At 48.2% G+C, this 27295-nt stretch overlaps 1 protein-coding gene across 2 annotated transcripts in view; it reads right to left on the reverse strand.

The window, feature by feature from the left end:
- Positions 1 to 27295, reverse strand: part of SOX30 (SRY-box transcription factor 30) — an 879778-nt gene that overhangs the window by 415405 nt on the left and 437078 nt on the right. The window lies entirely within an intron of this gene.

A 27295-nucleotide genomic window follows, 5' to 3' on the forward strand; every position in this document is an offset into this window, starting at 1 on the left:
GTCGAATGCTATAACGGCACATTAAAGCTGAAACTCGCTAAGATTCAAGCAAGCACTGGTCTTACATGGATGCCTCGGATGCCTTGCCGTTGGCTCTTTTGTCAACAAGGACGACAGTGCATTCTCATGTGGGACTTAGCCCATACGAAATAGTTTTTGGTCGTACACCGAATGTTTGGGGTGTGCCTCGTCCAAAAGAATACAGCAGTATTGAGTACCCTATGTTGGTGTATTATTTACATGACTTGACTGCTAAATTACGTGTTCTCCACCAACAGGTCTATGACAGTTTGCCGACAGCTACTGCAGATCCTGGACACACGATCCAACCTGGTCACTACATCCTGGTCAAGAACTTTCAGCGTAACAAGAATTTGGAACCGAGATGGACTGGTCCTTATTTAGTCCTTTTGGTTACTAGAACCGCTGTTAGAGTAGCTGGCAAAAAGAACTGGGTGCATGCCACCCACTGTAAAAAAGCTCCTTTGCCTTTACTGTATGATCAGTGGGTGAGGGATGGTATAGCTGACACAGGTTGTGAGAAAGTCCCCAGATTCGTGCCTTTTAGTGATGCACATTTGACATGGACTCAGTCGGAACGCGAGGATGATGATGTTCTGCAAGCTGCTGTGCCTCCGTCTCTGAGACTCGACACGACAAATCCGGACCTCCTCTTTAAGGATCAGACTGTGCCTGGCAAAGAACGCTACAATCTGAGATCGAAAAAGGACGTTTGAAATGGACAAATAAATCTAAATTTTTTTATGTAGTGAATTACACCTTGTCAGATCAAGAGACTTTTTTACTTTTTCGAGTCACCATCCGGACTCAGCTGCAGGGTCACGGTATAAGTTCTTAAGGGGTGAGCCGCGTATTGACACAAGGTCTATGGTTTAGGGTCGCTAGTACGATCTTGACGCACACTTAAGTGAAGAAGGAAAATAGCCGTGAGCAGCACGTTAGGGGATGGAGTCTTTTGAGTCCGACAAGGGTGTTAAAAGAGTTGATTTCAGAGTGCAAATATGTATATTGGTTCGTAGCAAATGTTTTTTAATAATGTGTTTTCTTATTCTTTTGAACATTACGTTGGTTTGTGTGGGTTGGATTTTCTATGCATCACAACAGACACTTGCATCTACCTCCCACCCTATTCTTTCTTTTTCTACTGTTTCCCCACATGAGTTTCATACGTTGCCTGAACATGAACAGACACGAAGATTAGAATTTGTGAACAATTCGTTTATACAGATGTTACATCAGCATCAGCTAGTTGTAAATACCACGAATTGTTGGGTGTGTGGTCTTCTGCCACATACGACAGATAAGGGAATGCCATATTTGGTTTTGCCTTTTTCGCCTAATGGGTCAGTATGGGCACTCCAGTCAATGTTTATCTATGCGAATGAAAAGGTCTCCTCCTATTTGGATAGTACCCCACCGAGGTAATTTTTGCCTGCAAGGTAATGGTCAGAATCCGAGAGCTCAGCTTGGTAAGAGTGTGTGTCTTCACACCTATGTCTATACGTCCCAGAAATCTCCACCGTTTGTGCCAGCTAAAGGCACGTATTTTGTTTGTTATGATAGAGCATATACATGGTTGCCTTCTGATTTTTCAGGCACATGTTATGTGGCATTTTTGCTTCCCCCTACATACACAGCTGCTTTCAACTACCATAAGACAAGATATGGTAGAGGTGTTATTGATGCGTAAGACACTGCCACACAAGAAGTTGGAGACTTCTTTAAGGGTTTCCTGCCCTTTTGGGGTCCTATGGCTAATGGTGGGACAATTCGTCAGCTTACGAGAGTGGTCGAGGCCACTATAAATGAGAATGCAGGTGCCCTTATCAATATTACAGCCGAGCTTCAAGCGGATCGCCTTATGACATTACAGAACCGCTTTGCTTTAGATATTATACTTGCAGATAGAGGTGGAGTATGTAAATTGATCGGGTCTAGTTGCTGCGTTTTCATACCAGATAACGCCCCGACAGTGTATCAAGCCATCTTGAGGTTACATAAGTCCGCTGAGTCTATACATGTAGACGAAGGGAACTGGTCATTGATGGGATGGTTTTGGGAACTGCTGTCCAAATGGGGATGGAAGATTCTGATGTTCCTTGGTATGGCTTTAGCGATCCTTTTCTCGTGTTGCTTATGCATCCAGTGTGGTCCCACCATTTGTAGTCTTTGTGCTACAATCTGTGTGAAAAGACCAGTCCCGAGAGAAGCGAAGGATAATAAGATGATGTTACAGCAACACCTTGATGACCTGATGAGAATAGATATAGACCTGGATTCAGATTGACGTGAGTTTAGGTCATTGCCTACGTAATGGCAAAAGGAGGGTCTGAGGTTCCGTGGTTTTCGGGACCGGACTCCATTTTGTTTGCGTTGTTCGTGACGCCATTTTGTGTTGCCCTCACGTAGGCCGTGGAGGTAACCGAACGAACAAAGTTGCATGGGCTTCATTGTTCATGTATGCATTAAACAGGCCCTTTTCTGACTTGTGAGTGAACTGCAGGACGCTGACCTCTTCACCTGAAACTGACCCTTCACGAAGCCAATTTCTCTGGCTGATCGTTGTCTGAGATTGCCAATCAATGTTCAGGACCTCGTTAACCTTTAGTTTCCTTGCACATATCTTATCCTAATCAGCATCTGAATTGTTTCTTTCCTTACGACTTTTCATTACATGGGTAGTGCTTTCAATTATAAATTTGTCCGGCTTGCAAAGAATTTGGGACAGTCCTAATAATTAACTTTTGGGTTGGGTTACTGTAAATTGGGTTTTTGTTAATGTGATACTCAGTTAGAAAATGTGTCCTATTGGTCAGAATTTTGTGCAGTGGGTGTACATTTATAATGAGAAAATTGTGTATAAAAGGTGATGTCTTGCTCTATGAATTTGAACAGTTTCTTGAGTTGTACACCGTGTTGTATTGCTGAAATTACTGTTACTAGCTGCAGCTAATAAATTTGATCTCTGACGCCACCTAGAAGTATTCCGTGTCTCTGTTTGCCAAGACAGGAGAACCCGAAGACTTTGGGCGTGTCCCTGGCGCCGCTGGGTTCTAAAACCCAGTCTTCAGAGACTGGAGAGTTAGCCTTTGGTGGGGTTGGAGAGTCCTGTTTGAGGCGTTTGTTGGTAGAGGACGTTTGCGCTTTGAGTGAAAACATTGGTGAAGTCGTCATTTTGGAAGAAACAGGCTGCGCCATTTTAGGAGTAACGTGAAGTGAGGAAGATTTATGAGGTGAAGCAGGAGTATGAGCCACATGTCTGTTTATATTAGTGAGAAGTAGCTTCTTAGTCTTGCCCATTAGGGGACAGAGAGATTTCATTTAGTTATGTTAGGAATACTTATATAACGCTCGACTCACCCGGAGGCATCTTGGCGCTTACTTAGTGTTAGGGAGTCAGAACAAAGGGACTTTATTAGTTAAACAGAAATGCTTTTAATTGTTTCCTGAAGATATTGAAGGAGGGACATTCTCGCAAGGTAAGGGGCAGGAAGTTCCAATAACGTGGGGCAAGGAATGAAAAAGTCATTCCACCGGTACGACTAAGACGTATCTGGGGAACTTTTAGGAGGGCTAAGGAGTTAGATCTGAGGGTCCGACCAGAAACATGTTTGATGAGCTTTTTGCGCAGGAAATCGGGGCCTTTTCCTCTAAGAGAGTTGTAGATGAGGCAGCAGATCTTAAAATTCGATCGCTTCCTGATTGGGAGCCAGTGAAGCTCTCTCAACAGAGGACCTGATGGAAAGCCAGCTGGGCAATTCAAAATCATTCTAGCTTCCATATTTTGGATCACCTTCATTTTGGTGAGCTGTGTCTTTCCGGCTTCAACCAAAAGGGCATTACCGTAGTCCAGGCGACTGATCACCATGGCTTGGACCAGGGTTCTACGATGTTTGATCGGCAGATAGGGCAGAATCATACGCAGAAGACGTAGGCTGTAATAGCAGGAGCTGGTAATGGCAGCAATGTGATCTTTCATAGTTAGAGAGTGATCCAGAATTATTCCCAGGCTCTTCACTGACTGTTTTGGGGAGGGAGCCAATCCAAGCTGGGATGGCCACCAGTCATCCGTCCAGATCGTTGATGCTTTCCCCATCAACATTACCATAACATTAGTGGAGAGAAAACACCAAAATAACATCACAGCCAATAGAAAATTCCAGAATATGTAACGTAGGCGCATGAAGAATAATATTGCAGACAAGTAAAGTCACATTCAGGTAAAATGCTCGTAGGAAAGCGTCAGTATATCAGAGGTAATGTCATGTTGAAGTCACATTGATAAATAATGCAGCATGTTTGTGGAAAAAACTGAAAATTCAACTTGTAAGGGAATCAAAATGGTGGCCGTATCTCAGCTGCAGAGATTGTAGAAATTAAGCTTCAAAAGTAGCATTAGCAGGCATTTTTCTTAAAGAAGTCCACTCAGGAGGACTTCCGATTTAAAAACGCACCGTTTCCATGATGAAAGTCGCGCTGGAACGGCAAAAAATACAGGGGTTGCTCCCGTCGCGATGCGAGCTCTAAGCTCAGGCATCTATCTTGTCTGGCGTCGCGCGCACCTCCCCATCAATAATACATTATTTTAAATTACATTTATATGTGATTTTTTGTAACGTTTAATAGATGATAAATAAATATAAACATTTTACTGTGAGTGTTTTTTTATAAAAGTTTATAAACACATTTTTGTTTCTTTTAATGTACTGAAATTAATTGAATTATTAATTTCACGTTTAGTTAAAAGTGCTATATCATTTTTTATCAACTACTCTACACTTAAAATTTGTATTTAAAATTAATCTTACAAATGTTTGAATTTTTTTTAACTTTAATAAACTTTTAAAACTTTCCCGATAGTTTAAAATGGTGAGATCTTCACCCTAATTACAGCGTTCTCCACCAAGTGTGTGCAATGTCAAATACGGTGTAAAGTCAGTATCAGTAGTAACTTTACAGTCATAAATGATGTTTTTACTAACTCCATTCTTTAGGCGGGGACATGTAAGTCTACCATTCTGAGTAAATTTACAAGTAAATGGCGAATAGCCAAAAGCAGTATAGTTTCTCAAACGTTTCAGAGTAAATTGACATGTGTAGATTTACTCACCCATAAGTTTACCATTGTGCACATGCTCCAGACTCACATGGGTACTCACAAACTTTCTCTCAGGGGCCAAATTTACAGTATGGTTTGTGGCCGAGGGCCGCACTGGTTGGGGCGGGGTCAGTGGGGGAGGGGGGCAGGGCTAGAGCAAAAAAAATTGAGGTTGAACACAGGCCCCTGCAGCGGACACCTTTGTCCACTGAGCCACCAGACCTGGCATACACACATCTTTCTCTCTCTCTCTCTCTCTCTCTCTCTCTCTCTCTCTCTCTCTCTCTCTCTATCTCTCCGTCTCCCTCCCTCTCTCTCTCTCTCTTTCTCTCTCTGTCTACCTCCCTCTCTCTCTATCTCTCTCTCGCTCTCTGTCTCCCTCTCTCTCTCTGTCTCCCTATGTCTCACTCACTATGTCTCTCTGTCCCTCGGTCTCCCTCCCTCTGTCTCCGTCTGTCTCCCTCTGTCTGTCTACCTCCCTCTCCCTCCCTCCGTCGCCCTCCTCCCTCTGTCTGTCTCCTTCTGTCTCCCTCTGCCTGTCTCCCTCCCTCTGTCTGTCGCCCTCTGTCTCCCTCCCTCCCTCTCTGTCTCCCTCCCTCTGTCTATGTCGTCCTCTGTCTGTCTCCCTCTATCTGTCTCCCTCCCTCTGTCACCCTCCTCCCTCTGTATGTCTCCTTCTGTCTGTTTCTTCTGTCTGTCTCCCTCCCTCTGTCTGTCGCCCTCCGTCTCTTCCCCTCTGTCTCCCTCCCTCTGTCTCCCTCCCTCTGTCTGTCTCCCTCCGTCTCCCTCCCTCTGTCTCCCTCCGTCTCCCTCCCTCTGTCTCCCTCCTTCTGTCTCCCTCTCTCTCTCTGTCTCCCTCCCTCTGTCTCCCTCCCTCTGTCTGCCTCCCTCTGTCTGCCTCCCTCTCCCACCCCCCCTCTGTCTCCCTCTCTCTGTCTTTCTCCATATCCCTCCCTCTGTCACCCTCTGTCTCCCTTCCTCTCTCTCTCTGTCTCCCTCTCCCTCTCTCTGTCTGTCTCAGTCTCTGCCTCTATTTGTCTGTCCCTGTCTCTGCCTCTATCTGTCTGTCTGTCCCTATCTCCCTCCCTCTGTCTCCCTCTCCGTCTCTCTGCCTCTGTTTGCACCTGTCCCTCCCTCTATCTGTCTCTGTCTCTATCTCGGTCTGTCTCTGTCTCCCTCCCTCCCTCTCCATGTCTCCCTCCATCTCTCTCTCTCTCTCTCGCGCTCTCTCCCTCTCTCTCCCTCCCGCTGTCTCTCTCTCTCTCCCTCTGTCTCTCTCCCTCTGTCTGTCTCCTTCTGTCTCCCTCCCTCTGTCACCCTCCTCCCTCTGTCTGCCTCCCTCTGTCTGTCAACCTCTGTCTCCCTCTCTCTGTTTCCCTTTGACTCCATCCCTCTATCTCCCTCCCTCAGTCTCCCTCTGTCTCCTTCTCTCTCTGTTTCCTTCTCTCTCTCTGTCTCCCTCTCTCTCGCTCTGTCTCCCCGGGACTCCCGCCCTCTGTCTCCCTCTCCCTCCCACTGTCTCCCTCCCTCTACCTCCCTCCCTCAGTCTCCTCCCTCTGTCTCCCTCTCCCTCTGTTTCCCTCTCTCTGTCTCCCTCTGTCTCCCTCCCTCCCTCTATTTGTCTCCCTCTCTCTGTCTCCCTCTCTTTCTGTCTCCCTCTATCTCCCTCTCTCTCTGTCTCCCTTTTCCCCAGACTCCCTCCCTCTGCCTCCCTCTGTCTCCTTCTCTCTCTGTATCCCTCTCTCTGTCTACCTCTCTCTGTCTCCCTCTCCCTGCCTCCCTCTGTTTACCTCTCTCTCTGTCTCCCTCCCTCGGTCTCTGTCTGTCTCCCTCTGTCTGTCGCCCTCCCTCTGTCTCCCTCTATCTGTCCCTCCCTCTATCTGTCTCCCTCCCTCTGTCTGCCTCCCTCTGTCGCCCCCCTCCCTCAGTCTGTCGCCCTCTGTCTCTGTCCCTCTGTCTCCCTCCCTCTCTCTCTCTCTGTCTCCCTCTCTCTCTGTCTCTCTCTGTTTGTCTCCCTCCCTCCCTCCCTGTCTCCCTCAGTTTCCCTCCCTCTGTCTCCCTCCCTCTGTCTATCACCCTCTGTCTGTCACCTCACCCGAGCTTCCCGGGCAAACACACAGCGGCATCTGAGTACTTCACAGGTCTTTAAAAGACCATTTACTTGTTAATGAAGCTTTGTTGTGAATCACCCAGCCCCATAGAGCAGAGTTTCTCAGAGTCCGCGCTGCTGCGGCGGTGTTGGCTGACACACTACATAAAAAAAAAAAACACAGGTACAATGTCTGCAAGGTCCGCGGGCCGCCAAGGAAGGCTTGCCGGGCCGCTGGCTGGTCGTACTATGAGTACCCGTGCTCCAGAGTGTTTAAAATACATTGTATCTCCACCACAAACCTTCTATTTGAAGGTTAAACGTCAGCAATGCAGAATTCAAACTAACTTCCTTCTGAGTTAATATTGGAAAGAGCTTATTTACTTTATCAAGGCTTGCAAAATGTAACGTAACCTTTGAATAACCAGTAATATCGGAAGCCTTTGTTTGGGTGGATAGAGTGTTGCACTGTAACATCTAATATTAGTTTGCATAGTAATCAGATAGCTTTAGCCTCAAACCAGGACACAACATGAGATATTAGTTCTAAAAACATTGCCACCTTTGTCTGGAAGAGAATTGTAAAAAGGAAAAACAGATAGAGGTGCAGCAAGTAATTTGCAATTAAGGCCAGGCTTTTGCCGTCATGCGAGTTCTGCACTATGATAGTCATATGAGTGTGCTAATAAAGAGATAATGCACAAAAAAAGTGCTTATAAGGAAAGGGGCAGGATTTCTTAAGCAATGGAAATGGAATGGAAGTTCTTGCAGGTGTGCACCACACCCGCCCATGGAAGCATCCAACATCATAACCAACTTTATCTTTGTCGTGAGGAAACAGAGACCTTGAGAGACATTGTCTCTGACTGTCCACCAGGACATTGCTGAAAACCATCACCGGTGTAAGTGAAATGATGTCCTCGAATGAGCCTCAAGATTGAATCCATTGAGCCTTGAGCTCCTCCTGGTGAGGTCTCATCCTTAGGCGACAGTGCGGGATACGTGATGACATCATCCCTTACAAAAAAATTGATTTAGGCCAAGATCTCTGAACTGGGGTGAATGTATGACATTGTTCTGCATTCTGTCCATCAACTGTTATTTTTGCATTTGTCACCCCGAGTGGGACAGGTATGCTCAGATGTGAGTCCCGTGCTCTCCATGTCACTGGAATCAAGCTATCCTGGCTGATGAGGGCTGAAAGCCCGAAACCGGTCCTAGGATGCTTGTTTCCAGTCCAGGGAGGACCTGGCTTGGCAGTTCGGGCTGGACTGTTCCCATGGGGCACAGGGTCAAGACTGATTTGCATATGGCTGGGTTCATACTGAATGGCATGGTGAGAAAAAAAAATTATGGATTTAGGCCCAGATCTCTGTACTGGGGTGAATGTATGACATTGTTCTGCATTCTGTCTATCAACTGTTGTTTTTGCATTTGTCACCCCGATGTTAGGAATTAGGCGCAGTCCTCTTTCGGTGACCATGCCCTGTTGTCACATGATCGGCCAGTGAGAGATAAATTTCAGTCCTACCTTGTTGTAGGGGCTTGTTATTGCTCACCTGTGGGTTCCTGTTGCTGGCTTCGGTGTGCCTGGAATCACCTTGCTGTTTCTTGCGGGCTCGTGAGAAATTCATTCCTTCTTTGTCCCCCTTCCTTTTTTTGGAGACTTCCTGTTCTGTGCCTTTCATCGACCTTGTTTTTTCCCTTATGTATTTTATCCCCTGGGTAGTGAGTTAGCCAGTTAGAATTCCCTTTTTTCCCGTTTCCGTATTGTGTCTGTGAATTAGGTGTTCCCTGGGACGTTTTTGTTTCCTGCTCCCCCTCTAGTGGGTTTTTGATCCCTGTATTCTTTTTTGCAAGTGAATAAGTGGTGTTTCCAAAGCGAATTCTTTCGCTTTCACGCGTCCATTGTAGACGCCACTCTACATCGTTCTGGATGCGGAAATGACGTTTTAGGTCATTCCGCGAGTGCATCCCAATCCCGGAGGCAGCTGAAGCGCCCGGGTGTATTGTTAATACTTCCCCGTTTTTTAGCCTTCCCGTTCTGATATTCACGCAGAGACTCAAGCGTGAAGGGGGTTTTTTCTGTTATATTACTGGTTTTTTCCCCCGAGAATTGTAACGGGCAGGGAGACACCTTTTGAGAAATCCTTGGCTCGACCATTTGTTTAACCCAAGAGACGATATCTTGGAAGGAAACAAGTCGTTTGCTGTCTCCATGAAACAAACCCTGTGCTTTTGACTGGTAAGCCTTTTATGTTGTGGTAGCAGGAAATGGTCACTGAAAACGGGTTTTCAGGTAGGGTTTGTATTGTGAAGTGTTTCTGCTTTGTGTTTGTGCAGGTGCAGAAGCGTGGAGGAATGAGCTGTTCGTTATTCACACTATAGGGGTGGTAGACTTGGTGTCTCCCCGATATCCACCCCCTTTTCTGGGTCATCAGTTTACTCATTGAATACCTTTTGTGAGTGACTGGTGAGTCGGGGAAGAGGCTGGAACATACTTCGTTCCTGCAGTGTGTGGGTTGGGTGGGAACCTAACACCCGAGTGGGACAGGTATGCTCAGACGTGAGTCTCGTGCTCTCCATGCCACTGGAATCAAGCTATCCTGGCTGATGAGGGCTGAAAGCCCAAAACCAGTCCTAGGATGCTTGCTTCCAGTCCAGGGAGGACCTGGCTTGGCAGTTCAGGCTGCACTGTTCCCATGGGGCACAGGGTCAAGACTGATTTGCATATGGCTGGGTTCAAACTGGAATGGCATGGTGAGCAAAACAATGATGGATTTAGGCCCAGATCTCTGTACTGGGGTGAATGTATGACATTGTTCTGCATTCTGTCCATCAACTGTTCTTTTTGCATTTGTCACCCCGAGTGGGGCGGGTATGCTCAGACGTGAGTCCCGTGCTCTCCATGCCATTGGAATCAAGCTATCCTAGCTGATGTGGGCTGAAAGCCCGAAACCAGTCCTAGGATGCTTGTTTCCAGTCTAGGGAGGACCTGGCTTGGCAGTTAGGGCTGGAACGTTCCCATGGGGCACAGGGTCAAGACTGATTTGCATATGGCTGGGTTCAAACTGGAATGGCATGGTGAGCAAAGAAACTATGGATTTAGGCCCAGATCTCTGTACTGGGGTGAATGTATGACATTGTTCTGCATTCTTTCCATCAACTGTTGTTTTTGCATTTGTCACCCCAAGTGGGACAGGTATGCCCAGATGTGAATCCCGTGCTCTCCATGCCACTGGAATCAAGCTATCCTGGCTGATGAGGGCTGAAAGCCCAAAACCGGTCCTAGGATGCTTGTTTCCAGTCCAGGGAGGATCTGGCTTGCAGTTCGGGCTGGACTGTTCCCATGGGGCACAGGGTCAAGACTGATTTGCATATGGCTGGGTTCAGACTGGAATGGCATGGTGAGCAAAAAAAATGATGGATTTAGGCCCAGATCTCTGTACTGGGGTGAATGTATGACATTGTTCTGCATTTAGTCCATCAACTGTTGTTTTTGCATTTGTCACCCCGAGTGGGACGGGTATGCTCAGATGTGAGTCCTGTGCTCTCCATGCTACTGGAATCAAACTATCCTGGCTGATGAGGGCTGTAAGCCCGAAACCGGTCCTAGGATGCTTGTTTCCAGTCCAGGGAGGACCTGGCTTGGCAGTTCGGCTGGACTGTTCCCATGGGGCACAGGGTCAAGACTGATTTGCATATGGCTGGGTTCAAACTGGAATGGCATGGTGAGCAAAAAAACAATGAATTTAGGCCCAGATCTCTGTACTGGGGTGAATGTATGATATTGTTCTGCATTCTGTCCATCAACTGTTGTTTTTGAATTCGTCACCCCGAGTGGGACGGGTATGCTCACACGTAAGTCCCGTGCTCTCCATGCCACTGGAATCAAGCTATCCTGGCTGATGAGGGCTGAAAGCCGGAAACCGGTCCTAGGATGCAAATTTCCAGTCCAGGGAGGACCTAGTTTGGCAGTTCGGGCTGGACTGTTCCCATGGGGCACAGGGTTAAGACTGATTTGCATATGGCTGGGATCAAACTGGAATGGCATGGTGAGCAAAAAATCGATGGATTTAGGCCCAGATCTCTGCACTGGGGTGAATGTATGACATTGTTCTGCATTCTGTCCATCAGCTGTTGTTTTTGCATTTGTCACCCTGAGTGGGATGGGTATGCTCAGACGTGAGTCCTGTGCTCTCCATGCCACTGGAATCAAGCTATCCTGGCCGATGAGAGCTGAAAGCCCGAAACCGGTCCTAGGATGCTTGTTTGCAGTCCACGGGAGGACCTGGCTTGGCAGTTCGGGCTGGACTGTTTCCATGGGGCACAGGGTCAAGAGTGATTTGCATATGGCTGGGTTCAAACTGGAATGGCATGGTGAGCAAAACAACGATGGATTTAGGCCCAGATCTCTGTACTGGGGTGAATGTATGACATTGTTCTGCATTTTGTCCATCAACTGTTGTTTTTGCATTTGTCACCCCGAGTGGGACGGGTATGCTCAGATGTGAGTCCTGTGCTCTCCATGCTACTGGAATCAAGCTATCCTGGCTGATGAGGGCTGTAAGCCCGAAACCGGTCCTAGGATGCTTGTTTCCAGTCCAGGGAGGACCTGGCTTGGCAGTTCGGCTGGACTGTTCCAATGGGGCACAGGGTCAAGACTGATTTGCATATGGCTGGGTTCAAACTGGAATGGCATGGTGAGCAAAAAAACAATGAATTTAGGCCCAGATCTCTGTACTGGGGTGAATGTATGATATTGTTCTGCATTCTGTCCATCAACTGTTGTTTTTGAATTCGCCACCCCGAGTGGAACGGGTATGCTCACACGTAAGTCCCGTGCTCTCCATGCCACTGGAATCAAGCTATCCTGGCTGATGAGGGCTGAAAGCCGGAAACCGGTCCTAGGATGCAAATTTCCAGTCCAGAGAGGACCTAGTTTGGCAGTTCGGGCTGGACTGTTCCCATGGGGCACAGGGTTAAGACTGATTTGCATATGGCTGGGATCAAACTGGAATGGCATGGTGAGCAAAAAATCGATGGATTTAGGCCCAGATCTCTGCACTGGGGTGAATGTATGACATTGTTCTGCATTCAGTCCATCAACTGTTGTTTTTGCATTTGTCACCCTGAGTGGGATGGGTATGCTCAGACGTGAGTCCTGTGCTCTCCATGCCACTGGAATCAAGCTATCCTGGCCGATGAGAGCTGAAAGCCCGAAACCGGTCCTAGGATGCTTGTTTGCAGTCCACGGGAGGACCTGGCTTGGCAGTTCGGGCTGGACTGTTTCCATGGGGCACAGGGTCAAGAGTGATTTGCATAGGGCTGGGTTCAAACTGGAATGGCATGGTGAGCAAAACAACGATGGATTTAGGCCCAGATCTCTGTACTGGGGTGAATGTATGACATTGTTCCGCATTCTGTCCATCAACTGTTGTTTTTGCATTTGTCACCCCGAGTGGGATGGGTATGCTCAGACGGGAGTCCTGTGCTCTCCATGCCACTGGAATCAAGCTATCCTGGCTGACGAGGGCTGAATGCCCGAAACCGGTCCTAAGATGCTAGTTTCCAGTCCAGGGAGGACCTGGCTTCGCAGTTTGTGCTGGACTGTTCTCCCATGAGGCACAGGGTCAAGACTGATTTGCATATGGCTGGGTTCAAACTGGAATGGAGAGCAAACACAATGGATTTAGGCCCAGATCGCTGTACTGGGGTGAATGTATGACATTGTTCTGCATTCTGTCCATCAACTGTTCTTTTTGCATTTGTCACTCGGAGTGGGACGGGTATGCTCAGAAGTGAGTCCCTTGCTCTTCATGCCACTGGAATCAAGCTATCCTGGCTGATGAGGGCTGAAAGCCCGAAACCGGTCATAGGATGCTTGTTTCCAGTCTAGGGAGGCCCTGGCTTGGCAGTTAGGGCTGGACCGTTCCCATGGGGCACAGGGTCAAGACTGATTTGCATATGGCTGGGTTAACTGGAATGGCATGGGGAGCAAAAAAACAATGGATTTAGGCCCAGATCTCTGTACTGGGGTGAATGTATGACATTGTTCTGCATTCTGTCCATCAACTGTTGTTTTTGCATTTGTCACCCCGAGTGGGACAGGTATGCTCAGATGTGAGTCCTGTGCTCTCCATGCCACTGGAATAAAGCTATCCTGGCTGATGAGGGCTGAAAGCCAAAAACCGGTCCTAGCATGCTTGTTTCCAGTCCAGGGAGGACCTGGCTTGGCAGTTCGGGATGGACTGTTCCCATGGGACACAGGGTCAAGACTGATTTGCATATGGCTGGGTTCAAACTGGAATGGCATGGTGAGCACAAAAACGATGGATTTAGGCCCAGAGCTCTGTACTGGGTTGAATGTATGACATTGTTCTGCATTCTGTCCATCAACTGTTCTTTTTGCATTTGTAACCCCAAGTGGGACAGGTATGCTCAGATGTGAGTCCTGTGCTCTCCTTGCCACTGGAATCAAGCTATCCTGGCTGATGAGGGCTGATGATGCTTGTTTCAAGTCTAGGGAGGACCTGGCTTGGCAGTTAGGGCTGGAACGTTCCCATGGGGCACAGGGTCAAGACTGATTTGCATATGGCTGGGTTCAAACTGGAATGCATGGTGAGAAAAGAAACTATGGATTTAGGCCCAGATCTCTGTACTGGGGTGAATGTATGACATTGTTCTGCATTTTTTCCATCAACTGTTGTTTTTGCATTTGTCACCCCAAGAGGGACAGGTATGCTCAGATGTGAGTCCCGTGCTCTCAATGCCACTGGAATCAAGCAATCCTGGCTGATGAGGGCTGAAAGCCCAAAACCGGTCCTAGGATGCTTGTTTCCAGTCCAGGGAGGATCTGGCTTGCAGTTCGGGCTGGACTGTTCCCATGGGGCACAGGGTCAAGACTGATTTGCATATGGCTGGGTTAACTGGAATGGCATGGGGAGCAAAAAAACAATGGATTTAGGCACAGATCTCTGTACTGGGGTGAATGTATGACATTGTTCTGCATTCTGTCCATCAACTGTTGTTTTTGCATTTGTCACCCCGAGTGGGACAGGTATGCTCAGATGTGAGTCCTGTGCTCTCCATGCCACTGGAATAAAGCTATCTTGGCTGATGAGGGCTGAAAGCCAAAAACCGGTCCTAGCATGCTTGTTTCCAGTCCAGGGAGGACCTGGCTTGGCAGTTCGGGATGGACTGTTCCCATGGGACACAGGGTCAAGACTGATTTGCATATGGCTGGGTTCAAACTGGAATGGCATGGTGAGCACAAAAACGATGGATTTAGGCCCAGAGCTCTGTACTGGGTTGAATGTATGACATTGTTCTGCAATCTGTCCATCAACTGTTCTTTTTGCATTTGTAACCCCAAGTGGGACAGGTATGCTCAGATGTGAGTCCTGTGCTCTCCTTGCCACTGGAATCAAGCTATCCTGGCTGATGAGGGCTGATGATGCTTGTTTCCAGTCTAGGGAGGACCTGGCTTGGCAGTTAGGGCTGGACCGTTCCCATGGGGCACAGGGTCAAGACTGATTTGCAAATGGCTGGGTTCAAACTGGAATGCATGGTGAGAAAAGAAACTATGGATTTAGGCCCAGATCTCTGTACTGGGGTGAATGTATGACATTGTTCTGCATTTTTTCCATCAACTGTTGTTTTTGCATTTGTCACCCCAAGAGGGACAGGTATGCTCAGATGTGAGTCCTGTGCTCTCAATGCCACTGGAATCAAGCTATCCTGGCTGATGAGGGCTGAAAGCCCAAAACCGGTCCTAGGATGCTTGTTTCCAGTCCAGGGAGGATCTGGCTTGCAGTTCGGGCTGGACTGTTCCCATGGGGCACAGGGTCAAGACTGATTTGCATATGGATGGGTTCCGACTGGAATGGCATGGTGAGCAAACAAAATGATGGATTTAGGCCCAGATCTCTGTACTGGGGTGAATGTATCACATTGTTCTGCATTCTGTCCATCAACTGTTGTTTTTGCATTTGTCACCCCGAGTGGGACGGTATGCTCAGACGTGAGTCCTGTGCTCTCCGTGCCACTGGAATCAAGCTTTCCTGGCGGATGAGGCTGAAAGCCCGAAACCGGTCCTAGGATGCTTGTTTCCAGTCAAGGGAGGACCTGGCTTGGCAGTTCGGGCTGGACTGTTCCCATGGGGCACAGGGTCAAGACTGATTTGCATATGGCTGGGTTCAAACTGGAAGTGCGTGGTGAGCAAAAAAAACGATGGATTTAGGCCCCGATGTCTGTACTAGGGTGAATGTATGACATTGTTCTGCATTCCTGTCCATCAACTGTTGTTTTTGCATTTGTCACCCCGAGTGGGACAGGTATGCTCAGATGTGAGTCCTGAGCTCTCCATGCTACTGGAATCAAGCTATCCTGGCTGATGAGGGCTGAAAGCCCGAAACCGGTCCTAGCATGCTTGTTTCCAGTCCAGGGAGGACCTGGCTTGACAGTTCGAGATGGACTGTTCCCATGGGACACAGGGTCAAGACTGATTTGCATATGGCTGGGTTCAAACTGGAATGGCATGGTGAGCACAAAAACGATGGATTTAGGCCCAGAGCTCTGTACTGGGTTGAATGTATAACATTGTTCTGCATTCTGTCCATCAACTGTTCTTTTTGCATTTGTAACCCCAAGTGGGACAGGTATGCTCAGATGTGAGTCCCGTGCTCTCCATGCCACTGGAATCAAGCTATCCTGGCTGATGAGGGCTGATGATGCTTGTTTCCAGTCTAGGGAGGACCTGGCTTGGCAGTTAGGGCTGGACCGTTCCCATGGGGCACAGGGTCAAGACTGATTTGCATATGGCTGGGTTCAAACTGGAATGCATGGTGAGAAAAGAAACTATGGATTTAGGCCCAGATCTCTGTACTGGGGTGAATGTATGACATTGTTCTGCATTTTTTCCATCAACTGTTGTTTTTGCATTTGTCACCCCAAGAGGGACAGGTATGCTCAGATGTGAGTCCCGTGCTCTCAATGCCACTGGAATCAAGCTATCCTGGCTGATGAGGGCTGAAAGCCCAAAACCGGTCCTAGGATGCTTGTTTCCAGTCCAGGGAGGATCTGGCTTGCAGTTCGGGCTGGACTGTTCCCATGGGGCACAGGGTCAAGACTGATTTGCATATGGATGGGTTCCGACTGGAATGGCATGGTGAGCAAACAAAATGATGGATTTAGGCCCAGATCTCTGTACTGGGGTGAATGTATGACATTGTTCTGCATTCTGTCCATCAACTGTTGTTTTTGCATTTGTCACCCCGAGTGGGACGGTATGCTCAGACGTGAGTCCTGTGCTCTCCGTGCCACTGGAATCAAGCTTTCCTGGCTGATGAGGCTGAAAGCCCGAAACCGGTCCTAAGATGCTTGTTTCCAGTCAAGGGAGGACCTGGCTTGGCAGTTCGGGCTGGACTGTTCCCATGGGGCACAGGGTCAAGACTGATTTGCATATGGCTGGATTCAAACTGGAAGTGAGTGGTGAGCAAAAAAACGATGGAATTAGGCCCCGATCTCTGTACTAGGGTGAATGTATGACATTGTTCTGCGTTCCTGTCCATCAACTGTTGTTTTTGAATTTGTCACCCCGAGTGGGACAGGTATGCTCAGATGTGAGTCCCGTGCTCTCCATGCCACTGGAATCAAGCTATCCTGGCTGATGAGGGCTGAAAGCCCGAAACCGGTCCTAGGATGCTTGTTTCCAGTCCAGGGAGGACCTGGCTTCGCAGTTTGTGCTGGACTGTTCCCATGGGGCACAGGGTCAAGACTGATTTGCATATGGCTGGGTTCAAACTGGAATGGCATGGAGAGCAAACAAACAATGGATTTAGGCCCAGATTGCTGTACTGGGGTGAATGTATGACATTGTTCTGCATTCTGTCCATCAACTGTTCTTTTTGCATTCGTCACTCGGAGTGGGACGGGTATGCTCAGACGTGAGTCCCGTGCTCTTCATGCCACTGGAATCAAGCTATCCTGGCTGATGAGGGCTGAAAGCCCGAAACCGGTCCTAGGATGCTTGTTTCCAGTCTAGGGAGGCCCTGGCTTGGCAGTTAAGGCTGGAACGTTCCCATGGGGCACAGGGTCAAGACTGATTTGCATATGGCTGGGTTAACTGGAATGGCATGGGGAGCAAAAAACAATGGATTTAGGCCCAGATCTCTGTACTGGGGTGAATGTATGACATTGTTCTGTATTCTGTCCATCAACTGTTGTTTTTGCATTTGTCACCCCGAGTGGGACAGGTATGCTCAGACGTGAGTCCCGTGCTCTCCATGCCACTGGAATCAAGCTATCCTGGCTGATGAGGGCTGAAAGCCAAAAACCGGTCCTAGCATGCTTGTTTCCAGTCCAGGGAGGACCTGGCTTGGCAGTTCGGGTTGGACTGTTCCCATGGGACACAGGGTCAAGACTTATTTGCATATGGCTGGGTTCAAACTGCAATGGTATGGTGAGCACAAAAACAATGGATTTAGGCCCAGAGCTCTGTACTGGGGTGAATGTATGACATTGTTCTGCATTCTGTCCATCAACTGTTCTTTTTGCATTTCGCACCCCAAGTGGGACAGGTATGCTCAGATGTGAGTTCCGTGCTCTCCATGCCACTGGAATCAAGCTATCCTGGCTGATGAGGGCTGAAAGCCCAAAACCGGTCCTAGGATGCTTGTTTCCAGTCCCGGCAGGACCTGGCTTGGCAGTTCGGGCTGGACTGTTCCCATGGGGCACAGGGTCAGGACTGATTTGCATATGGATGTTTTCAGACTGGAATGGCATGGTGAGCAAACAAAATGATGGATTTAGGGCCAGATCTCTGTACTGGGGTGAATGTATGACATTGTTCTGCATTCTGTCTATCAACTGTTGTTTTTGCATTTGTCACCCTGAGTGGGACGGGTATGCTCAGACGTGCGTCCTGTGCTCTCCATGCCACTGGAATCAAGCTATCCTGGCTGATGAGGCTGAAAGCCCAAAACCGGTCCTAGGATGCTTGTTTCCAGTCTAGGGAGGACCTGGCTTGGCAGTTAGGGCTTGACCGTTCCCATGGGGCACAGGGTCAAGACTGATTTGCATATGGCTGGGTTCAAACTGGAATGGCATGGTGAGAAAAGAAACTATGGATCTAGGCCCAGATCTCTGTACTGGGGTGAATGTATAACATTGTTCTGCATTTTTTCCATCAACTGTTGTTTTTGCATTTGTCACCCCAAGAGGGACAGGTATGCTCAGATGTGAGTCCCGTGCTCTCAATGCCACTGGAATCAAGCTATCCTGGCTGAAGAGGGCTGAAAGCCCAAAACCGGTCCTAGGATGCTTGTTTCCAGTCCAGGGAGGATCTGGCTTGCAGTTCGGGCTGGACTGTTCCCATGGGGCACAGGGTCAAGACTGATTTGCATATGGATGGGTTCAGACTGGAATGGCATGGTGAGCAAACAAAATGATGGATTTAGGCCCAGATCTCTGTACCGGGGTGAATGTATGACATTGTTCTGCATTCTGTCCATCAACTGTTGTTTTTTGCATTTGTCACCCCGAATGGGACGGTATGCTCAGACGTGAGTCCTGTGCTCTCCATGCCACTGGAATCAAGCTATCCTGGCTGATGAGGCTGAAAGCCCGAAACCGGTCCTAGGATGCTTGTTTCCAGTCTAGGGAGGACCTGGCTTGGCAGTTCGGGCTGGACTGTTCCCATGGGGCACAGGGTCAAGACTGATTTGCATATGGCTGGGTTCAAACTGGAATGGCATGGTGAGCAAATAAAACGATGGATTTAGGCCCCGATCTCTGTACTAGGGTGAATGTATGACATTGTTCTGCATTCCTGTCCATCAACTATTGTTTGTACATCTGTCACCCCGAGTGGGACTGGTATGCTCAGATGTGAGTCCTGAGCTCTCCATGCTACTGGAATCAAGCTATCCTGGCTGATGAGGGCTGAAAGCCCGAAACCGGTCCTAGGATGATTGTTTCCAGTCCAGGGAGGACCTGGCTTGGCAGTTCGGGCTGGACTGTTCCCATGGGGCACAGGGTCAAGACTGATTTGCATATGGCTGGGTTCAAACTGGAATGGCATGGTGAGCAAAAAAACAATGAATTTAGGCCCAGATCTCTGTACTGGGGTGAATGTATGATATTGTTCTGCATTCTGTCCATCAACTGTTGTTTTTGCATTTGTCACCCCCAGTGGGACGGGTATGCTCAGACGTGAGTCCTGTGCTCTCCATGCCACTGGAATCAAGCTATCCTGGCTGATGAGGGCTGAAAGCCCGAAACCGGTCCTAGGATGCATATTTCCAGTCCAGGGAGGACCTAGTTTGGCAGTTCGGACTGGACTGTTGCCAAGGGGCACAGGGTTAAAACTGATTTGCATATGGCTGGGTTCAAACTGGAATGGCATGGTGAGCAAAAAATCGATGGATTTAGGCCCAGATCTCTGCACTGGGGTGAATGTATGACATTGTTTTGCATTCTGTCCATCAACTGTTGTTTTTGCATTTGTCACCCTGAGTGGGACGGGTATGCTCAGACGTGCGTCCTGTGCTCTCCATGCCACTGGAATCAAGCTATCCTGGCCGATGAGGGCTGAAAGCCCGAAACCGGTTCTAGGATGCTTGTTTCCAGTCCACGGAGGACCGGGCTTGGCAGTTCGGGCTTGACTGTTCCCATGGGGAACAGGGTCAAGACTGATTTGCATATGGCTGGGTTCAAACTGGAATGGCATGGTGAGCAAAAAAACGATGGATTTAGGCCCAGATCTCTGTACTGGGGTGAATGAATGACATTGTTCCACATTCTGTCCATCAACTGTTGTTTTTGCATTTGTCACCCTGAGTGGGATGGGTATGCTCAGACGGGAGTTCTGTGCTCTCCATGCCACTGGAATCAAGCTATCCTGGCAGATGAGGGCTGAAAGCCCGAAACCGGTCCTAGGATGCTTGTTTCCAGTCTAAGGAGGACCTGGCTTGGCAGTTCGGGCTGGACCATTCCCATGGGGCACAGGGTCAAGACTCATTTGCATATGGCTGGGTTCAAACTGGAATGGCATGGGGAGCAAAAAAACAATGGATTTAGGCCCCCAGATCTCTGTACTGGGGTTATTGTATGACATTGTTCTGCATTCTGTCCATCAACTGTTGTTTTTGCATTTGTCACCCCGAGTGGGACAGAGATGCTCAGATGTGAGTCTCGTGCTCTCCATGCCACTGGAATCAAGCTATCCTGGCTGATGATGGCTGAAAGCCCAAAACCGGTCGTAGGATGCTTGTTTCCAGTCTAGGGAGGACCTGGCTTGGCAGTTAGGGCTGGACCGTTCCTATGGGGTACAAGGTCAATACTGATTTGCATATGGCTGGGTTCAAACTGGAATGGCATGGTGAGCAAAGAAACTATGGATTTAGGCCCAGATCTCTGTACTGACATTGTTCTGCATTCTGTCCATCAACTGTTGTTTTTGCATTTGTCACCCCAAGTGGGACAGGTATGCTCAGATGTGAGTCCCGTGCTCTCCATGCCACTGGAATCAAGCTATCCTGGCTGATGAGGGCTGAAAGCCCAAAACCGGTCCTAGGATGCTTGGTTCCAGTCCAGGGAGGATCTGGCTTGCAGTTCGGGCTGGACTGTTCCCATGGGGCCCAGGGTCAAGACTGATTTGCATATGGCTGGGTTCAGACTGGAATGGCATGTTGAGCCAAAAAAATGATGGATTTAGGCCCAGATCTCGGTACTGGGGTGAATGTATGACATTGTTCTGCATTCTGTCCATCAACTGTTGTTTTTGCATTTTATACCCCGAGTGGGACAGGTATGCTCAGACGTGAGTCCCGTGCTCTCCATGCCACTGGAATCAAGCTATCCTGGCTGATGAGGGCTGAAAGCCCAAAACCAGTCCTAGGATGCTTGCTTCCAGTCCAGGGAGGACCTGGCTTGGCAGTTCGGGCTGGACTGTTCTCATGGGGCACAGGGTCAAGACTGATTTGCATATGGCTGGGTTCAAACTGGAATGGCATGGTGAGCAGAAAAACGATGGATTGAGGCCCAGATCTCTGTACTGGGGTGAATGTATGACAGTGTTCTGCATTCTGTCCATCAACTGTTGTTTTTGCAATCATCCCTAACATTAGCTTGTATGTCCTTACTGAAATGCACTTTTTTGCAGACAGACCCCGCATTGTCTTTTGCAGTGGTAATATCCTTTCTTTTGTCGAAAATGCTTTTGAGAGCGTAGTGTCCAAAGTGGCTCCTAGAAATACTATCAACCTCGAGGGAGCCAGAGAGGACTGTTTCCGGTTGAATCTGAGCCCCAAGGAGACGCAGAACACTGGTGTCTGTCGTCCTCTGGTAGCCTGGAGCGATGGGGCCTTGAATAACAAGTCATCCAGATAAGGGTGACCGGCTTGTCATAGAAAAGTCGCAACTGGAGCCAAGCACTTGGTGAAGACTCTTGGAGCCGACTTTAACCTGAAGGGCAGTACTCTGAATTGATAATGGCACCCTGACACTTTGACCCTGAGAAAACGAGAATGTTTTGGGTGAAAGGGAACATGAACATACGCGTCCAGAAAGGACATATAGTCCCCCACATCCATGAGAAGCAGAATTTCCTGGAGCGACAACATTCTGAAGGTTTGAGATTTGATGAACTTGTTCAATGACCTGAGATCCATTATCTGCCTCCATTTTCCCTTCTTTTTCTTTATCAAGAAGAAGTGAGAATATAACCTCAGATTCTGCTGATCGGGTGGCAGCTCTTCGATTGCCTGCTTGGCGAGGAGCACTTGGATTTCCATCTTGAGGACTTGGAGATGACGATGGGAAGTTCTTCAAGGAGGCAAATTCGGGGGCTGTTAAACAAAGTCCAGGGTGTGACCGTGGCAAAATAGTCTAACACCCATTTGATTGAAGATATAAGCTTCCACTGACTGAAGAATTTGGAGCAAGGTTGCACTGAAGTGGGACTATGGTAGCAGGGGCCTGCGGATCCATATTGTCTCTTATTAGAGTCATGAGCCCTTCCCCCTGATTGTGGGCGTCAACGTGCTGCTGCTCTAGAGTAGGCTGGTGTTGAGGTTTGCCGGAAGGGCTGCGCTGAGAACCGAGCCCAAAAGCCCTGTTGATAATATGCTGGAAACGCTGCTGAAGCTGGAGGCGTGAGAGATATTGACCTCTGGCTCTGCCCCGGAAGGAAGCAACATTTTTCGGCTGCATATTAGTTAAAGACTTAGCCGTCTCAGTATCAGATTTAATCGACTGCAGCGCTTCATCCACATGTTTACCAAAGACAAATTCGCCATCGAACGGCATGTCTAAAACCTGGGCTGAACTCCGAATGGAACGGAGTAGCTTTTAGCCTCCCTTGCCGGCTCAATACTGCTGCCCCCACCATCTGTCTGAAGGCCGTTGAAGAAATGTCCAGAGCCACATCAATCATTTCGGAAGAGGCTCTCTCTTTTTCTGGCAGCTTCTTTCTTCTTATCCTGAGAAGGAACTCCAGCAAGGCTGAGAAGTCAGACCACATCTGGCGGTCATACCTTCCAAAGATAGCCATAGCATTAGAGGTTCTGATGGCAGTGGCCGTCAAAGTGGAGAACCTTTTGCAGATTTTGTCCAATCAGCGCCCTCCTTGTCAGGTGGAGCAGTACACGGAGAAGAAGGCTTCTTCGGCATCCTTTGATACGCTTGCATAATGACTGAATCAGGTCAGGGGTGCCCAATCAGGCACGTGGGAGAGTCCTCGGGTGCCCTGTACTTTTTGTCCAATTTCGGCACAACTGCAGGATTGGAAGCTGGCATCTACATCAATTTTAGGGCTTCTTGCCATGAGAAGTCTACAATGGGAAAGGATAAAGAGGATTAAAATCGTATAAAAAGCACTCTGTCTGCTTGACAGGCATAAGAAGGTCAAAGCGTCAAGAAGCGCGTTCCAGAAGATCGTGGAACCCGCCGATATCTGCAGTCACAAAGTCAGCTGGTGGCGTAGTAGGAGAAGATGGAGATGGGGCAACATAGTCGTCCTACTCATCATGGACATCCTGGTCCAACTGCAGATCCCCCACTTCTAGCTGCTGGTTGTCGTCATCCTGACTTTGCACAGGTATTTCCACAGGTGGTGGAACGATCTTGCACTTCTGCAACAGGGGTATAGACAGCTATCCTGGAGTGAGGGCCTCCTGAATGGGAACAGGCTGTGGAGCAGAATTCTGTTCAGAAAATCTCTTATAATAATCGTTCAGCATTAACCGAAGATCATGTGCCAATAATACAGGGTTATTTATAGAGGGTTCTTGAGCTTGTTCTTCCAGTTCCATATAAGGATAGTGCTCCTGAAATTCGTCCAAACGTTGAGAACTGGGACGCCCCTGATCCGAGAAAGAATAGTCCACCTACAAATAATTAGACCATTGTCTCATCCTGCACTTAACCCTGAGTTGTGAAGAACTGTAAGCAGGACCATAAGGCCCATCATCTTCAGACTCCTGAAAATCCAGAAGACGAGTAGGTGGTAGAGAAGAAAAGTCCTGCAGAAGGGAAGGCATTAGCTTTAAAAGTAGACTGACTTTTTCCCTCGTCGACGGGGTAATCGAAGGGATCGCCGACGGGATAGTCGACGGCACAAACAACTGCAGTGGTTGAAAAATCGTTGACGGTGAATGAACCTGCTGAACAGTCAACGAAGAAACCCTTGCCGACAGAGATGGTCTAACCGCAGCAGACAATGGTGACACCATCACTGCCGTCGACGTCATTTTGACCGTCGGCGTAGTAGGCATCACTGACGAAACTGTTGACAGAGCGCCAGCTGCAGTGGAGACGTAGGCTGTAGAGAGAGTTCTTCGTTGATGGGGCCGTCGACAAGTGTTTTCTGTCACCTGAAGAATCTCTGGAAGGAGTAAGAGGTGTCGAAGGAGGAGCAGAAGAAAAGGTACAAGGCTGGTCTTTCTTGGCTCCTTTCTACTCCCCAATCATTACTCTGAGATCTGGATTTTTTAGGGTCCTTATGCAATGAGGAAGACCCTTCTTCTTTTCTCTTGCTAGAGGAGGTATAGGGCTTCTTCTCAGAGTCAGAGTCTTTTGCTGCTTTTTAGGTCTCGTCCTTTACCATTCCGAAGGAATGGGAAATGGCGAGAATTCAAGTGCTCGAACTGATTGTCAAACCACCGCTTTTTTTCGTGGCGTTTTCTTCAAGTGCACGTGGCCACAGGCACGCGTTTTTGGCCCATACACTTTCATGGCCATCTGTTCCTCAATGTCCCTCCCACCCTTCGTTTGATCGTGCCGCGAGTTCAGGCTAATGGCCCTCCCCCTCCCCCAGCACAGAGCGCGCATCGCGGCCGCACAGCACATCAAAGGGCTTCTCCCAGCGTGTGCTGTGCGGCTTCTCCTCCCCTAATTATGTGGCCGGCCGTACTTGTGTTTCCCGGCCGCTTCCCGGCCGCTCTTGTATTTAATTAGCAGCAGCAGCATTTCTCCTGCGCCAGGCCACATCAAAGGCTCTGTGCCACTTTCACCCACACAGCAACACTTACAGACACGCAACGCCACTCACACCCACGCAAGCCCACTATCATCCACGCAACACCCCCCTCACACACGCAACGCCACTCACACACGCAACGCCACTCACACACGCAACGCCACTCACACACGCAACGCCACTCACACACGCAACGCCACTCACACACGCAACGCCACTCACCCACGCAACGCCACTCACCCACGCAACGCCACTCACCCACGCAACGCCACTCACACACGCAACGCCACTCACACACGCAACGCCACTCACACACGCAACGCCACTCACACGCGCAACGCCACTCACACACGCAACCCCACTCACACACGCAACCCCACTCACACACGCAACCCCACTCACACACGCAACGCCACTCACCCACGCAACGCCACTCACCCACGCAACGCCACTCACACACGCAACGGCACTCACACACACGCAACGCCACTCACACACACGCAACGCCACTCGCACACGCAACCCCACTCACACACGCAACCCCACTCACACACGCAACCCCACTCACCCACGCAACGCCACTCACCCACGCAACGCCACTCACACACGCAACGCCACTCACACATTGTGGGTGCAGATTGTGGGTGCAGATTGTGGGTGCAGATTGTGGGTGCAGATTCAGATTGCAGATTCAGAGAAAACTCAGCAGCACCACCACCATTGCAATGCAATAGGTCTCGTTTTAACACAAATTTAAGCTATAGGCCTTGTAAATGACAAAGCCTTTTATTTATATTCCAAAAACCAGAACGCAAAAATAAAGGGCATTATCATTTACAATGCTAATAGTTCAGACTCGCGTTATTGCGAGACCTATTGCATTTCCAATGCTTGTTTCCTTTGTAGCCAGAGAAGCAGAATACCCTTACAGGCCTTGAGAGTTTTGAGGAGAAAGTACAACATTTCTTGCATTCTTTGGGCTTGTGGTCTGGATACAGACAATAAAGACACTCATTATGTGGGTCCTCAGAATAAAGTCTGGACTTTCCATAAGTCTAAATGGGCCTAAGACACCCTTTTTTAGACTCTGACATTATGAAGTAAAATAGGTACTCACGCTCCCGACCTGTAACTCAGAAGAAATATGAAGTGAAGAGAAGAACAGCTAGCCGCAGTTCAAAAGGGCAACAGTAGAAACACCGTGACTGAGCAGATCTCAGGGAGACTCCCTAACACACAACCTGCGGTAAGACATCTAAGGTATGGTGGCCCTGCAGGAGAAGGATACTCGATGGTCTATGCTCTAATTGGCTAGAGTTTGGATGTTTTATAAAAATGGTAATAGGTTGCTAAAAGCTAGTCAATTCTTATGAACCTCTGAATGTTAAAGTTTTAATACTGCTCTTGTACTGTTACAGTGGGACTCCCACCTTGACAGCGGGGAAGATTTAAGTATGTGAATCTATAAAAGATACAATACTGGAGAATGGCAATAATTCAGAATCTTGCAAATAAAAATAATCCGATTAATGTCCAAATACACAAATCTCTTGCCGTGTCAGCCCATTGGGTCAACAAATCATAGTGACGTGTTGATTGATGAATGTAATGATGTCCGTAATTATGAAAACAAAACATCTCCACATACTTATCTGCAGCAACATAAGGATCTTCATTGTCTAATGAAGCATAGGTATTCAAATCATCTAGGAGCGTATTGACTATATTTATATCCTGTGAGCTTGCAAAAGAACCTGGCATAACAGTGTCATCCAATTTAATGCATAAAAAATGCGGTATATGTACCAATTGCATTGATACCAATATTTGATAAAGAAGCCTTTGCCAAAAATGCAGTCAAGCAAAGGATAAATAGTGTTATGTTAATAGCATTATACATTACATAACATTACAACGTGATGTGAGGATGAATGTGGCTGTTACTGTTTTATAATCGGAGACAGTGGAGAATAATCCACAAAATAGCGCCCATGCACCATCCTCAAGATGATAATCAGCACTGTAATCCACATAAGGAAGACTGATCTAATCAGAAAAATGTAAATATAGGACCATGATAGATGGATGTCCCCGCTACTATTGCAGCAAAAAGTTATTATCCATCTACATCTCCGTCTGTGTACTTAATTTTGGTATTTCCAGGGAAAAAACTCTAATTTCTTAAGGTTCAGGATTAAGGTTTGATATTACAAATTTCTGCAAAGGCATGGTTGAGATTCTTGTAACAATGGTGTGGATGTGGTTGATACTGAAGAAGGTTCAGTCACTGAAGCTGCCTGTACCAAATCAGGATTGTGTTTGTCTGGCTTATCTGATGTAAAGCTGAAAGATCAGCAGTCCCTCCAAATCTACAGACTATCTTCACCTGTAAGAACTTTAATATCAGTGGGAAAGGGGGGCTGAAAAGAATCGGCCACATTATGCTTCCTAATGTGATCAATTGAGACCTTTTTGTTTTTATTAGCAGCAGGCTATGTTGACAAGATTACAGTGCAAGTGCCTTCAACCCCAGGAACTAGTACCAGTGTTATGTATGATGGTCAAAAGGGAACTATTTCAGAAATCCTTTCTTCTACTAGTTTTCTCA

The sequence above is a fragment of the Lissotriton helveticus genome, chromosome 7, assembly GCF_964261635.1.
Source record: "Lissotriton helveticus chromosome 7, aLisHel1.1, whole genome shotgun sequence".
NCBI lineage: Eukaryota > Metazoa > Chordata > Amphibia > Caudata > Salamandridae > Lissotriton > Lissotriton helveticus.